At 40.8% G+C, this 15,756-nt stretch overlaps 1 long non-coding RNA gene across 1 annotated transcript; it reads right to left on the bottom strand.

Moving 5' to 3' along the window:
* Positions 1–12,620: 12,620 nt before the first annotated feature.
* On the bottom strand, positions 12,621–15,227 carry LOC138667369 (uncharacterized). Its single transcript, XR_011318729.1, has 5 exons — positions 15,177–15,227; positions 15,015–15,074; positions 14,864–14,921; positions 14,708–14,776; positions 12,621–12,760 (listed from the first exon to the last, which is right to left on the bottom strand). It is a non-coding gene; the product is annotated as an uncharacterized lncRNA (long non-coding RNA).
* Between the last annotated feature and the right edge of the window lie 529 nt (positions 15,228–15,756).

The following is a 15,756-nucleotide window of genomic DNA, read 5'->3' as shown; positions in this document are numbered from 1 at the left end:
GTCCGTCAGAGAAAGATAAATTATGGTTCATGTAAAAAAAAACCATTTACATACATTAATTATATTAAAAAGTACTTATGAATGAAGTGAGGTCACCTAAAAGAATGAATAAACATGTATGTGATGTGTATGAGAAAGTTCTGGCCAGTAAATAAATCATTTATAAATGGTGTTATTGAGTTGTGTCAGTAGTTTCCTATATAGTCATATAAATAAGGCAGCACACTGCGGCGCCAAAACCTGGAAACATGAAACATGAAAATTAAATTGCATTACTGCACTAGAAATATGAAAAATTGAGAAAGTTTAGCGCATAAATTGGCCTATTTATGTGGACCTTGTAGCCACGTTATGGCATTTCTCATATACAAGGTCCTAGCTATGCCTTTCCTCTCTCAGAATAAAGTCTTCATCTGAATGGGAACCTAAAAGCGAGTCCTCTCTTTGACTAAAAATCTCTAGAGATAGAGAGAGATAGAGATGAGAAATGCCTTAACGTGGCTACAAGGGGATGATAAAGGGGGGGTTATTTACTATATTTTTTATTTTGATCACTGTGATAGGATCTCACAGTGACCAAAATAAAACAAGAGGAAGAATCTTCCTCTGCCGGCCGGCACATCACGGCGGGCGCACTGCGCATGCGCCCGCCATTTTCTTCCCGATGGAAGAAGCCGGCGGCCAGGAGGGGACGCAGGAGGACCCAGGTACACCGGTAAGTATGATAGGGTCCCCGATCCCCCTATTTCTCTGTCCTCTGATGTGCGATCACATCAGAGGACAGAGAATGACATCCAGCTTTTTTTCTTTGCGTTCGCTGGTAAACGGTTAAATACTGGCGATCCCAAAACAGGGGTCGGTAAAAACCGACCCCGATCATGTTCTTTGGGGTCTTGGCTACCCCCAGAAGACGAGACCCCAAAGATGTGCCGGGGGCCGGCCGGCGGGCGCACTGCGCATGCGCCCGCCATTCTTTCCCCGGAAAAAGATGGTGGCGCCCATCGGGAGCCACGAGGAGCATTGGGGGAGATGAGTAAGTATCGGGGGGCTATCGGGGACCCCATTTCTCTGTCCTCTGATGTGCGATCACATCAGAGGACAGAGAAATTAAATGGGAAATCGCGTTTTTTTTGGGGGGTGCAACCCAGGGGTCGATAACCCTCCCCCCCCCCCCGAATCATGTTCTCTGGGGTCTCGGCTACCCTCGGCAACCGAGACCCCAAAGAAAATCCAACTCTGGGGGGAGCTATTCAATTTTTTTTTAAGTACCCTTAACTGCCGCCGTTAAAAGGCATATTAGCGGTTGTTAAGGGGTTAATTATATTTTTCTCCCTGATTGGTGGATTTGTGGTAATTTTCCTGGATGATATATTGAGTTCCTCACGTACTCTGGAGGAGCATGGTGAGCATGTCAGACAGGTTCTCCAGGTTCTACGTGACAACTATTTATTTTCTAACCTGGAGAAATGGCAATTTGTGGTACAGCAGGTCCAGTTCTCAGGACATTTGGCTTCTGCATTGGGGTTTCAGATGGACCCCGTTAAGGTCCAAGCAGTCCGTGATTGCTTCAAACCAAGTAACCTGAAAGCGTTACAGAGATTTCTTGTAGTCGAGATACTGAGGAACAAACAAGCGAAAAATAGGGTCTTATCTGATAACAAGATGTAATGAGAATAGAGGAGTATTACACTCACCTGATAGAGCGGCACCTCAGCAACATGTTCAATGCATAAATCAGCTGCTGCAGGACACGGGGCCAAAGACCGAGCAGAATAGCTGATCCGGGTATAATGTGTCTGTACCTGCACTGCTGATGAAGACCATCAGATATGGAGATTTCCTTAAAACGTTTATTCAAATAGGTTTTCAGAGTCACACAAGACAAAACCTGATACTGGAGGAACATGTCAAGCTTGGAACGTTTTATATGCAGTGTTTTTGGAAAAAAAAAGCCAAACAAAGCACAATATGTCATGAGAAAGTCCGTCAGAGAAAGATAAATTATGGTTCATGTAAAAAAAAACCATTTACATACATTAATTATATTAAAAAGTACTTATGAATGAAGTGAGGTCACCTAAAAGAATGAATAAACATGTATGTGATGTGAATGAGAAAGTTCTGGCCAGTAAATAAATCATTTATAAATGGTGTTATTGAGTTGTGTCAGTAGTTTCCTATATAGTCATATAAATAAGGCAGCACACTGCGGCGCCAAAACCTGGAAACATGAAACATGAAAATTAAATTGCATTACTGCACTAGAAATATGAAAAATTGAGAAAGTTTAGCGCATAAATTGGCCTATTTATGTGGACCTTGTAGCCACGTTAAGGCATTTCTCATATACAAGGTCCTAGCTATGCCTTTCCTCTCTCAGAATAAAGTCTTCATCTGAATGGGAACCTAAAAGCGAGTCCTCTCTTTGACTAAAAATCTCTAGAGATAGAGAGAGATAGAGATGAGAAATGCCTTAACGTGGCTACAAGGTACACATAAATAGGCCAATTTATGCGCAAAACTTTCTAAATTTTTCATATTTCTAGTGCAGCAATGCAGTTCAATTTTCATGTTTCATGTTTGCAGGTTTTGGCGCCGCAGTGTGCTGCCTTATTTATTTCACTGCATATGAGTTGGTGACTCTAGGTTCAGCACCTGTTCACACTTAGTCTATGCTTGGATGTGACGGTCAGTTTTTTGAAGTTAGTAGTTTCCTATATGAGATGTGACCTGGTGTTCTGGAAGGTTCTGAAGTCACAAGTATAGTGGTGTAAAGCTGGGCACCATTAGTGAACTTGATGGATCAGCATCGGACTGAAGAAATAGGATTATTGGGAAAGAATCCACTGACCCAGAAGACAAATCCGTAACCCAATGGTTAATAAGTAATAAGAATGAATGTCAGCCTGGGGTGTTACATAGTGAGAAATGGAAGTGCTAACAACACAAGAATGTGATTGGATCTTGTATGTGACGGCTGTGTATTCGAAGAGCGCGTGTTGGTTCCTGATCGCGGCTGTTCTGGTGACAGGAGACATAAACCTAGTGAGCATGTCTAATTCCGGAGTATATAGATCGCAGTGCTAGGTAGGCAGGGGAGTGTATGTGGCTCTATACATATCAGTACAAGGCCTGCAGGCGCTGTATGTGGGTATATAGATATCACTGCATACATCAAGAGGGTCCATTCCATTACTGGCTGCTGCTGCCTATTACATATATACATAGCCCCAGGTGTCAGTGGCCAGGAATCATTTTTTTTGCATCTTAATCCTGATTATTTTATTCCAGATCCCTTTTTTCTCCATTTGCTTGGTGACACTGCAGACTACAGCCGGATCCTTTTCATAGTTCAGTGTAAAAATCCGGCTATTTTACACCGGTTTCCCCGTCCCAGCGATCATATCTGAGTGTGGATAAAATTCACATGGAGGAGGAGGTGTGATGGTGTGAGGGGGCTTTGCTGGTGACACTGTTGGGAATTTATTCAAAATTGAAGGCATACTGAACCAGAATGGCTACCACAGCATCTTGCAGTGGCATGCTATTCCATCCGGTTTGCGTTTACTTGGACCATCATTTATTTTTCAACAGGACAATGACCCAAAACACACCTCCAGGCTGTGTAAGGACTATCTGACCAAGAAGGAGAGTGATGGGGTGCTACTCCAGATGACCTGGCCTCCAGTCACCAGACCTGAACCCAATCCAGATGGTTTGGGGTGAGCTGGACCGCAGAGTGAAGGCAAAAGGGCCAAGAAGTGCTAAGCATCTCTGGGAACTCCTTCAAGATTGTTGGAAGACCATTCCCGGTGACTACCTCTTGAAGCTCATCAAGAGAATGCCAAGAGTGTGCAAAGCCGTCATCAAAGCAAAAGGTGGCTACTTTGAAGAACCTAGAATATAAGACATAATTTCAGTTGTTTCACACTTTTTTGTTAAGTATATAATTCCACATATGTTAATTCATAGTTTTGATGCCTTCAGTGTGAATGTACAATTTTCATAGTCCTGAAAATACAGAAAAATGTTTAAATGAGATGTGTCCAAACTTTTGGTCTGTACTGTATATACTCCGTAATTAGTCCTTAGAAGGACTGTTGGTTGAGCTGGATTTGTGGATTCTATGATGGTAGACCCTCACTAACTGAAAACCCCCCCACATCTGACCCGATCTCGGCAGAATCTCTCCCTACACTGTCTGAATCCAGAGCTGAATGTTACGAGCAGAACGGGGCCAGGTGTCTTCTAGACCTTGTTGGGATGGTCTGCAAGTCAGACCCTCAGGGATATTGGATGGCTGCCAGATATAAGGATGCTCGAGCAATGATGGACAGAGACAGACGTAATCTGTTCAGATTCCATAAATTTAATGGTCCCGGACAGTCAGTTATATACACTTTTGAGTAGGCATATACATTATGTTCGTGCGCGAATCAACTGTTTATTACATATGAAATCATCATTAATTCCACTAAGTTCTCCTTACATAAGAGGTAACCTGTGGATAGACACGTATAGTCCTAAAGTTCATCTGATTAACCTCACCTTCATCAGCAATTCTAATGCTAGTGTGCCTCCACCTTGACTATGGCAACCGCTTCTGGAAGCAGTAGTGAGTCCATCACCTGTTTTATGAGGTGCCAGTGTTTGACAGGAATACCTGCTGCTGTAAGAAAACCTAAAGAGCGCCAAACATGCAGGGCAGAGACCCGAACTCCCACCGAGCAAACCTGGAAATGCTCGGTGCTCGCCGAGTACAGTGATGATCGGGCCAGTAACGACCATTACCGAGTATGCTCGCTCATCACTAGTGTAGCTCGTTCCCCCAGTTTTTTCGCTGTCTCTGGCATCCAGAGTGCTCCTCCAATGGATCCTCCATTTTGTAGTCTGAGTGATCAGCCGACGCTCTTTGTATCGCATTATTCCCCTCATCATCACCTCCCTCATTTTCCCTCACTCCCATTCACTGCACATTCTATCCGCTTCCACCATAGTAGCTTGCCCCGATACATGCTCACTAGGTTTATGTCTCCTGTCACCAGAACAGCCGTAACCAGGAACCAACACGCGCTCTTCGAATAGACAGCCGCCACATACAAGATCCAATCACATTCTTGTGTTGTCAGCACTTCCATTTCTCACTATGTAACACCCCAGGCGGACATTCATTCTTATTACTTATTGACCATTGGGTTACGGATTTGTCTTCTGGGTCAATGGATTCTTTTCCAATAATCCTATTTTTTCAGTCCAATGCTGATCCATCAAGTTCACTGGTGGTGCCCAGCTTTACACCACTATACCTGTGACTTCAGAAACTTAGGCTAGGTTTTGCTAGGTGAGTCCATCTAACAGACACGTTTTTAAGTAGTAAAAACGCAATGTAACGCACATACAAACGCGCCCATAGACTTGCATTGTCTGACGCATCGTGACGCATGCCAAAATTGGAATGCGTTTGTCACATAACGTTTTTTTTTTACGGACCTTGGAACGCGGCTTGCAGCGTTTTCGGGTCCGGCCAAGTTAACGCAATACTAACGGAAGCGTTAATTCTGCCATAGAAGGCTATGGCAAACGCAGCCAGACGCAAGTCATGAAAAATTTCCGAATAGAACCACACGTTTTAATAGCGTTTGAGGGTGGTCACATGTCGTCATGTGACAGGAAATATGATTGCAGCCATTAAAGGAGGAATATCCCACCCACACAATTCTCCTGAGGCCTGCTGCACGTGAGAAAGTGTCTTGCAAGAGATCACAGGAAATGTAAGTACATTTCTATATATTATATATCTCTGTATACATCATGGGAGTCTGTATTGTCTGTTGGATGTGTGTGTACTAAAAATGTTTTGCTTTGTTGCACGCAGATGTCGGATACTGATGTCAGCAGCAGCAGCAGCGTGTCTGCGGTGTTTTCTTCGCAATCGGTAGGCTTGCACTTTAAAAACCACAATAATGTTGTGTGAAACTCTAGTGTATTGAGCTAAGCACGTGTATAATCATGTTTTTATTGCAAATAGGAGTCTTCGGAGCCCGAGGCTGCTAGACCCCCCCAAAAAACAGGCAAAACCCACAAAGGTACATGGCACACATTTTTAGTTTTGCAGGCATAAATTTATTGATCCAAGAAATGTAATTTTTTTTGTCCTTTTAAATATACAATAGGTTGTGGCACACGGAGGACACAGGAGAAAGAAGGTTCCTAGCCGTCTGTCGTCGCCACAACTGCAAAGTGGTAAATATAAAACTAGAAATATTCTATCCTATATTTATCTACAATCTATCTATTCACTTTCTATCTACTATATCTATAAACTATCTATCGCTCTATGTATGTATCTATCGCTATATCTATGTATCTCTATCTCTCTATCAATCTATCTACTATATCTATAAACTATCAACTATCTATCTCGCTCTCTCTATCTATGTATCCATCTATGTATCTATGTATCTATCTATCATTCTATCTATCTATCTATCTATCTATCTATCTATCTATCTATCTATCTATCTATCTATCTATCTATTCAAGCAAAAAAACAGGCAGCACTCCATTGTATCTTTGTCAACTGTGCAGAGTTTAATTAAACCCACATGTCTTAACCACGACGTTTCGGCTCCAAATGAGCCTTTCTCAAGCAGTGGGTGAGCTGTTCAGGTGCATATAAATACATTTTCAACCATAACTTGCCTTAATGGGCCATTAGTGAAACAGTACATGTGTTCATGATTTACATATTAATCATACTCATTAGTATTATAAAGTGCCAGAGTGCATCATACAGTACTTCCTGTGTTTGTGCGATTGTGTGACATAATCTTTGTCTAATATTCCACATCTCTTACCACCGGAGCAGCTACCTGGTAATGGAGGACGTCTTCATAATGCTCGGCGTTCTCTAAGCGCAACTGCGCATGTCCGCTACGTCACAACACTGTGCTAGACCGCAGACCAATCAGCCGGCGCCAGCGCATGCGCATTAGCGCTCTATATCGCCATCTTTGTAGTGGCGTCTTTCATTAGAAGGTCAATCTTCCACATAAAGGACGGCGCCTGCGTATACTACACTGGCAGTTCCTGGCAACAGCTTGTATTAGCCAGTACTATATCCAGCTTCTATGTAGCCATGGTAATTTCATTTAAACGTAATAATACACAGTAAGTCCTCATCTTTTAGAGCATACCATCTCTATACAATCATGCCATATAGACATTTAAAGTGCATAAATTCGCCCTGGCACTCCGGACTAGACCCGCAACAAGCCATAGTCCGGGGGTCATACAGTCACATACCTAGCAGCAAGTTAACCCTCTCAGGTCAACACGCCCCAAGTTTAGCCTGTAAAAGGCGATAGCACCTGTGTCCTGGCTTATAGGCTCTATTGAGGTACAGGTTAAAAAAGGAAATACTATAGAGTAGTTTTATCTGCTTTTATTAATCAATCCACGGTCTACCACAGTAAAGGACCAAAGGAAATATTTTTATATTTTTATATATATAGCAATCCTCAATATCAAATATATGTCTTTGTGTCCTCCATATCCACATGCTGCACCCCGGTGGTATTTTGCTCTCATCACATGGAATCTAAATAAAATTAGAAAAATAAATGCAATCTTATGAGTTACATCACATTTTCCAAGATTAAAAACAAGTAATCACATTACTGAATCAAAGGGACCTAAAATTATAATACAACAAAATTCTATTAAATAATTGTATGCATTTTAAAGTCAGCGTTCAATCCTCCCGGTCTCAGGGTATTTAGTTCATAAATCCACATAAGTTCTTTTTTCTTTAATATCAACTCCCTATCACCTCCTCTCCTCTGAATGGGAACAGCATCTATAATTTTACATTTTAGGTCTTTCTCAGTATGCTTACAATCAGCAAAATGCTTGGGGACAGGGAGGTCTACTCTATTTTTTCTAATACTGTATCTATGCTGATTCATTCTCGTTTTGAACTCGCAAGTTGTCTCCCCAACGTACCAAAGATTACATGGGCACATAAGTACATATATAACATAGTCCGAATTACACGTGAGGAACTGTTTTATATCATATACCTTTCCAGTTTTTGGGTGTACAAATGTGGGTCCTTTCACCATACATGTGCAATTAATGCAGTTTAAACAGGGAAAGCACCCATTTCTTTTACTGCCTGTAAGGTATCTCTGGGTATCTTTTCTTTTGGGACCAATGTCCGATCGTATTATTATATCTTTAATATTCCTACTTCTCTTGTAGGAATATAGCGGTGGCATTTTAAATTCTGGTACATTTGGTAAACATCTTCCTAACATAGTCCAGTGTTTTTTAATAATATTCGATATTTCCCTACTCTCTTCACTATATGTAGAGACAAACGGGACCCTATTTAGAGTTCTCTTATTTCTCCCGTCTGATTCTCTACAAATTAGTTGTAGTCTGTCTTTTTCCATTACCTTCTTTTTAGTCTGTTCTAATAATCTCTTTGGATATCCTCTATTTAGAAATTTCTTAATTAACTGGTCTATTGTTGTATCCACTGTGTCCTCGTCTCTTACTATACGCCTAACTCTAAGCAGCTGGCTAAGGGGAATAGATCTTTTCATTGAGCAAGGGTGTTGACTATCATATAGGAGCAAATTATTCCTATCAGTATCTTTTACATAAAGTGTCCTAATAAGCTGACCATTTTTCTGCTCCACTAATACATCTAGAAATTGGATTTCAGTCCAAGATTTGACTAAAGTAAACTTAATAGTTAAATCTACTGTATTAAGATATGAGTGAAATTCATCTAGTTCTGTTTCTGTACCTGTCCAAAGGAGGAAGACATCGTCTATGTATCTCCACCACCCCAGTTCATACCGGAAGTGGTGGGACACATAGACGAGGTCCTCCTCCAGGACTTCCATAACTAGGTTGGCATATGAAGGGGCCATATTGGCCCCCATAGCCGTTCCCTGTTTTTGCGTGTAAAACGCGTCTCCAAACAAAAAATAGTTGCGTCTCAATATTATTTCCAACATTGTCAACAGGAAACTCTTACCCTCAGGTGTATATTGCCTTGCATCCAACATTCTATTGATTGCTCTCAACCCTCCATCGTGGTTGATGGAGGTATAGAGTGAAACCACATCGAATGATGCTAGCAACACTCTATTCTCCAAATGTATTGCTTCTATTTTTTTCAGAAAGTCTGTAGTATCTTTAATATAAGATTTACTTTTTCTTGTAATGGGATTCAGTATTTTATCCATTACACACTGAACGGGAAACCACTGGGTAAATCTGACAGGGAGAAGGACTTGGGGATCCTAGTTAATGATAAACTTACCTGGAGCAGCCAGTGCCAGGCAACAGCTGCCAAGGCAAACAGGATCATGGGGTGCATTAAAAGAGGTCTGGATACACATGATGAGAGCTTTATACTGCCTCTGTACAAATCCCTAGTTAGACCGCACATGGAGTACTGTGTCCAGTTTTGGGCACCGGTGCTCAGGAAGGATATAATGGAACTAGAGAGAGTACAAAGGAGGGCAACAAAATTAATAAAGGGGATGGGAAAACTACAATACCCAGATAGATTAGCGAAATTAGGATTATTTAGTCTAGAAAAAAGACGACTGAGGGGCGATCTAATAACCATGTATAAGTATATAAGGGGACAATACAAATATCTCGCTGAGCATCTGTTTATACCAAGGAAGGTGACGGGCACAAGGGGGCATTCTTTGCGTCTGGAGGAGAGAAGGTTTTTCCACCAACATAGAAGAGGATTCTTTACTGTTAGGGCAGTGAGAATCTGGAATTGCTTGCCTGAGGAGGTGGTGATGGCGAACTCAGTCGAGGGATTCAAGAGAGGCCTGGATGTCTTCCTGGAGCAGAACAATATTGTATCATACAATTATTAGGTTCCGTAGAAGGACGTAGATCTGGGGATTTATTATGATGGAATATAGGCTGAACTGGATGAACAAATGTCTTTTTTCGGCCTTACTAACTATGTTACTATGTTACTATCTAGGAATATACCCATTTTATTGAAGACGGAGCCTACTCCTGAAACTATAGGTCGCCCCGGAGGGTCGACCAAAGTTTTATGTATTTTTGGTGTAATATATAACACCGGAGTGCGTGGATTTACTTCAAATAGATAATTGTATAGTTCTTGATCTATGATACATGCATGTAATGCTTCTTCTAGACACTTCTTGATCTCTTCCTGTATACTGAATTTAGGATCCCTTTCCAATTTCCCATATACTTGTTCATCACTCAGTTGTTTCATGACTTCTGTAACATAAGCTTGCTTGTCCATGACGACGACCGCACCCCCTTTATCAGCGGGTTTAATAATAATGTCGCCGTCATGGACAAGTTCCTCAAGTGCTTCCATTTCTTCTCTCAGAATGTTTGGATGCTTATATTCTTTTACCCCTTTACACCTAAGCTGCTCTATATCCAATTTAACAGCTTCCTCAAATGCTTTGATAACTGCTGAATTAGTTGGTGGAATAAATTTACTTTTATTTTTCAGGTCAACCATTCTTAAATCAAATTCACTCAATTTCTCACTCGATATATCTTTTTTATCCCCGAACCATTCCCTCAGTTTAATGTCTAAGGAAGCGTTCTAGGTCTATTTGTAGCTGAAACCAATTAGTGTGTGTACATGGACTGAAATTCAACCCCTTGCTCAATACAGATATTTGTGCCCCAGTGAGTATTTTATGGGAAATGTTTACCACTAATTCAGTTCTCTCTTCCGTAGGTTCGGTGTTTTCTGTGCTTTGTTTCTTTCTACTTTCTTTCTGGCGCCGGTGCTGGCGCCTGCCTCCTCTTCTTTTCTTTCTACTGGATCTTTGGTTGGGTCTGAAGGAAACAAGCTCATAGTTCATATCATATAAGTTAGATACATTACAACTATTAATATTCATATAACCTCTTTTCCTCCAAGTTGTTTTAAAATTGTCTGTTTGCCAAGCATATACATGTCCGGTCTCATAGTCCCCTGTGTCTCTAATCCATTTTTTTCTTTTAGTTTCCTCAAGCTCCCCACGAATTTTGCTCATATCTTTATCCACTTTGTCTTTAAATACAGTCCAATCATCCTTATTCAATAAGTCTTGTAGTTTCTTCCCTGTATCTCCAACACTTGTCTGCAACTTCTTAACTTCTATTTGTAAAAATTCGACATTTAATAGCATAACATCCATGGCATATTTATTAGAGATCATCATAAATCTATTGCAGAATGTTGTATTACTACTAAACAGATTAGGCCTGATATTAGATCTAAGTCCCCTTGGTATCTTTCGTTCTTTAAGATACTGTCCCAATGTAATTAAGTGTAATTGGGAGCTGATTAATCGCTTACAGTCATTTATATATTTGTTTCTCATTTCAGTAGCTGAAGGTATTTTAAGGAAGGTTGCATCTCCTTCTATGTTTCCCAGGATGCGTTCCTCATCCTCTGTTGTATAATTAAAGGTCCCAGGTTCCATAGAGAGTTCTTCCATGGTACCAAAAAATGGCTTAAGGATGTTATAAATATAAATAATAAAAAATCCCAGTGTGCAAAAATTTCCAGACATCAGCATAATAGTAGAAAAAACGGAACAGCACAACGCTTTACTTATCTTCTGGGTGCAAAGCCTCCAGGCAGCCCGTCCACCGGCTCTCCTTAGTCCATAGATTCAAGCAAAAAACAGGCAGCACTCCATTGTATCTTTGTCAACTGTGCAGAGTTTAATTAAACCCACATGTCTTAACCACGACGTTTCGGCTCCAAATGAGCCTTTCTCAAGCAGTGGGTGAGCTGTTCAGGTGCATATAACTACATTTTCAACCATAACTTGCCTTAATGGGCCATTAGTGAAACAGTACATGTGTTCATGATTTACATATTAATCATACTCATTAGTATTATAAAGTGCCAGAGTGCATCATACAGTACTTCCTGTGTTTGTGCGATTGTGTGACATAATCTTTGTCTAATATTCCACATCTCTTACCACCGGAGCAGCTACCTGGTAATGGAGGACGTCTTCATAATGCTCGGCGTTCTCTAAGCGCAACTGCGCATGTCCGCTACGTCACAACACTGTGCTAGACCGCAGACCAATCAGCCGGCGCCAGCGCATGCGCATTAGCGCTCTATATCGCCATCTTTGTAGTGGCGTCTTTCATTAGAAGGTCAATCTTCCACATAAAGGACGGCGCCTGCGTATACTACACTGGAAGTTCCTGGCAACAGCTTGTATTAGCCAGTACTATATCCAGCTTCTATGTAGCCATGGTAATTTCATTTAAACGTAATAATACACAGTAAGTCCTCATCTTTTAGAGCATACCATCTCTATACAATCATGCCATATAGACATTTAAAGTGCATAAATTCGCCCTGGCACTCCGGACTAGACCCGCAACAAGCCATAGTCCGGGGGTCATACAGTCACATACCTAGCAGCAAGTTAACCCTCTCAGGTCAACACGCCCCAAATTTAGCCTGTAAAAGGCGATAGCACCTGTGTCCTGGCTTATAGGCTCTATTGAGGTACAGGTTAAAAAAGGAAATACTATAGAGTAGTTTTATCTGCTTTTATTAATCAATCCACGGTCTACCACAGTAAAGGACCCAAGGAAATATTTTTATATTTTTATATATATAGCAATCCTCAATATCAAATATATGTCTTTGTGTCCTCCATATCCACATGCTGCACCCCGGTGGTATTTTGCTCTCATCACATGGAATCTAAATAAAATTAGAAAAAAATTATTGCAATCTTATGAGTTACATCACATTTTCCAAGATTAAAAACAAGTAATCACATTACTGAATCAAAGGGACCTAAAATTATAATACAACAAAATTCTATTAAATAATTGTATGCATTTTAAAGTCAGCGTTCAATCCTCCCGGTCTCAGGGTATTTAGTTCATAAATCCACATAAGTTCTTTTTTCTTTAATATCAACTCCCTATCACCTCCTCTCCTCTGAATGGGAACAGCATCTATAATTTTACATTTTAGGTCTTTCTCAGTATGCTTACAATCAGCAAAATGCTTGGGGACAGGGAGGTCTACTCTATTTTTTCTAATACTGTATCTATGCTGATTCATTCTCGTTTTGAACTCGCAAGTTGTCTCCCCAACGTACCAAAGATTACATGGGCACATAAGTACATATATAACATAGTCCGAATTACACGTGAGGAACTGTTTTATATCATATACCTTTCCAGTTTTTGGGTGTACAAATGTGGGTCCTTTCACCATATATGTGCAATTAATGCAGTTTAAACAGGGAAAGCACCCATTTCTTTTACTGCCTGTAAGGTATCTCTGGGTATCTTTTCTTTTGGGACCAATGTCCGATCGTATTATTATATCTTTAATATTCCTACTTCTCTTGTAGGAATATAGCGGTGGCATACCACCGGGGTGCAGCATGTGGATATGGAGGACACAAAGACATATATTTGATATTGAGGATTGCTATATATATAAAAATATAAAAATATTTCCTTTGGTCCTTTACTGTGGTAGACCGTGGATTGATTAATAAAAGCAGATAAAACTACTCTATAGTATTTCCTTTTTTAACCTGTACCTCAATAGAGCCTATAAGCCAGGACACAGGTGCTATCGCCTTTTACAGGCTAAACTTGGGGCGTGTTGACCTGAGAGGGTTAACTTGCTGCTAGGTATGTGACTGTATGACCCCCGGACTATGGCTTGTTGCGGGTCTAGTCCGGAGTGCCAGGGCGAATTTATGCACTTTAAATGTCTATATGGCATGATTGTATAGAGATGGTATGCTCTAAAAGATGAGGACTTACTGTGTATTATTACGTTTAAATGAAATTACCATGGCTACATAGAAGCTGGATATAGTACTGGCTAATACAAGCTGTTGCCAGGAACTGCCAGTGTAGTATACGCAGGCGCCGTCCTTTATGTGGAAGATTGACCTTCTAATGAAAGACGCCACTACAAAGATGGCGATATAGAGCGCTAATGCGCATGCGCTGGCGCCGGCTGATTGGTCTGCGGTCTAGCACAGTGTTGTGACGTAGCGGACATGCGCAGTTGCGCTTAGAGAACGCCGAGCATTATGAAGACGTCCTCCATTACCAGGTAGCTGCTCCGGTGGTAAGAGATGTGGAATATTAGACAAAGATTATGTCACACAATCGCACAAACACAGGAAGTACTGTATGATGCACTCTGGCACTTTATAATACTAATGAGTATGATTAATATGTAAATCATGAACACATGTACTGTTTCACTAATGGCCCATTAAGGCAAGTTATGGTTGAAAATGTATTTATATGCACCTGAACAGCTCACCCACTGCTTGAGAAAGGCTCATTTGGAGCCGAAACGTCGTGGTTAAGACATGTGGGTTTAATTAAACTCTGCACAGTTGACAAAGATACAATGGAGTGCTGCCTGTTTTTTGCTTGAATAGATAGATAGATAGATAGATAGATAGATAGATAGATAGATAGATAGAATGATAGATAGATACATAGATGGATACATAGATAGAGAGAGCGAGATAGATAGTTGATAGTTTATAGATATAGTAGATAGATTGATAGAGAGATAGAGATACATAGATATAGTAGATAGAAAGTGAATAGATAGATTGTAGATAAATATAGGATAGAATATTTCTAGTTTTATATTTACCACTGGCAGTTGTGGCGACGACAGACGGCGAGGAACCTTCTTTCTCCTGTGTCCTCCGTGTGCCACAACCTATTGTATATTTAAAAGGACAAAAAAAATTACATTTCTTGGATCAATAAATTTATGCCTGCAAAACTAAAAATGTGTGCCATGTACCTTTGTGGGTTTTGCCTGTTTTTTGGGGGGGTCTAGCAGCCTCGGGCTCCGAAGACTCCTATTTGCAATAAAAACATGATTATAGACGTGCTTAGCTCAATACACTAGAGTTTCACACAACATTATTGTGGTTTTTAAAGTGCAAGCCTACCGATTGCGAAGAAAACACCGCAGACACGCTGCCGCTGCTGCTGACATCAGTATCCGACATCTGCGTGCAACAAAGCAATACATTTTTAGTACACACATCCAACGGATAATACAGACTCCCATGATGTATACAGAGATATATAATATATAGAAATGTACTTACATTTCCTGTGATCTCTTGCAAGACACTTTCTCACGTGCAGCAGGCCTCAGGAGAAATGTGTGGGTGGGATATTCCTCCTTTAATGGCTGCAATCATATTTCCTGTCACATGACGACATGTGACCACCCTCAAACGCTATTAAAACGTGTGGTGCTATTTGGAAATTTTTCATGACTTGCGTCTGGCTGCGTTTGCCATATCCTTCTATGGCAGAATTAACGCTTCCGTTAGTATTGCGTTAACTTGGCCGGACCCGAAAACGCTGCAAGCCGCGTTCCAAGGTCCGTAAAAAAAAAACGTTATGTGACAAACGCATTCCAATTTTGGCATGCGTCACGATACGTCAGACAATGCAAGTCTATGGGCGCGTTTGTATGTGCGTTACATTGCGTTTTTACTACTTAAAAACGTGTCTGTTAGATGGACTCACCTAGCAAAATGTGAACCTAGCCTAAGTTTCTGAAGTCACAGGTATAGTGGTGTAAAGCTGGGCACCACCAGTGAACTTGATGGATCAGCATTGGACTGAAAAAATAGGATTATTGGAAAAGAATCCATTGACCCAGAAGACAAATCCGTA

Source organism: Ranitomeya imitator, chromosome 2 (assembly GCF_032444005.1).
Source record: "Ranitomeya imitator isolate aRanImi1 chromosome 2, aRanImi1.pri, whole genome shotgun sequence".
Taxonomy (NCBI): Eukaryota; Metazoa; Chordata; class Amphibia; order Anura; family Dendrobatidae; genus Ranitomeya; species Ranitomeya imitator.
This window is presented reverse-complemented; position numbering and strand designations above follow the sequence as displayed.